Source organism: Myotis brandtii, unplaced genomic scaffold (assembly GCF_000412655.1).
Source record: "Myotis brandtii unplaced genomic scaffold, ASM41265v1 scaffold160, whole genome shotgun sequence".
Taxonomy (NCBI): Eukaryota; Metazoa; Chordata; class Mammalia; order Chiroptera; family Vespertilionidae; genus Myotis; species Myotis brandtii.
Window position 1 is genome coordinate 2,008,729 of NW_005355833.1, and position 1,347 is coordinate 2,010,075.

Genomic DNA, 1,347 nt, shown 5'->3' on the forward strand with positions numbered 1-1,347 from the left:
TTTCCTTCTAGTTGAAGAGTCTCTCCTCAGCCAGCCTTCCTGTGGTTCTGAGTGATATCCGTTCCGTCTTTTAGTTGTATTTTTGAAGTGGTTGTTTGCGGCAGCAGTCTCCGGTGTTTACCTATGCCGCCATCTTGGTCCTCCTTAGATTTTCTTCATTACCCTTAATGTTCTGAAACTTCACTATGACTGGTCCATATGTGGGTTTAAAAATTACTCTGTTGGTCCCTGGTAGACCCTTTCAATCTGAAGACATAATTTTCTTTTTTTTTAATTCAGGCAAATTTCTGTTATTATTTCTTTAAATATTGCATCCTATTTTCTCTGCCCTATATTTCTGGAACTCTTTTTTAGATAGATATTGGCACTTCTGAATCTATTCCTCATGTCCTTACATTTTCTTTTTACCATTCATCTCTATGACTTTGTGCTGCCTTCTAAAAAATTCCCTAGACCTCATCTTCCAGTTCTCCGATTCACTCCTTACCTGTGTTCATTTTGCTATTAGCCCATCTATTTTTTAATTTCAATAATTATATCTTTTATTTTAAAATCTCTAATTGTTTCTATTTTAAAACCAACTGTTCCTGTTTCATGGATAAAATACTCTTCTTTATCTAAGGGTTTATAATTACATTTATTTTTAAGTATAGTTCTCGTTACCCTATTAACTCTCTTCATTTATCTGTTGGATCTATAATAATTTTTAAAAAATAATATCACACACCTTACATATTTGGTTATACTTGACCATATGCACATTTTTGCAGTTGTAATGTCTTGTTAGGCTGATGGCTGTGTCTGGTTGAGCGGTTTGCTTGTAGGGAGGGACAAAACAGCTGCTGGAACTTGTAATCCATACTATTACGATGGGCAGGACCTGCTTCTGGGCGTGAACCTCGGCAGCTGGTCTTCTGGGCTTGGATGTTTTTCATTCCTTCCAGACTTTGACAGCCACTCAGTACACGGACCTCGCTCATTAATCCAAGTACTTACCCCAAAGCTCTTACACACAGTGTACGTGGAGAAATACAAGGCCGCTAGCCTGGCTGCTCCTGCTACGGTTCCCCTATCCATTTCTCCTGGGCACTTTTTTGTTTTCAACTTCCTGCCATCACCTCTAGACATGGAACATCTTGGTGTTGCTCCCTCATCTTGGGTGGTTCATTTTAGCCACTGCCGTGGCTGCTTTTCTCTTGAACCCAATCCTATCTGCTCTGTCTCATAGACTCCTCACACTTTTAGACCATAATGAAAGCTCCTACTTGGTTTTAAATATGTATCTTATCCTTCTGTCTTTTCTAAGGTTGTGAGTGGGCTCAGTCTTCATATATATATATTATATAT

The 1,347-nt window shown here is 38.5% G+C and overlaps 1 pseudogene; it reads right to left on the reverse strand.

The window, feature by feature from the left end:
• Nucleotides 1-497, reverse strand: part of LOC102242216 — a 20,451-nt pseudogene extending 19,954 nt beyond the window's left edge.
• Between the last annotated feature and the right edge of the window lie 850 nt (nt 498-1,347).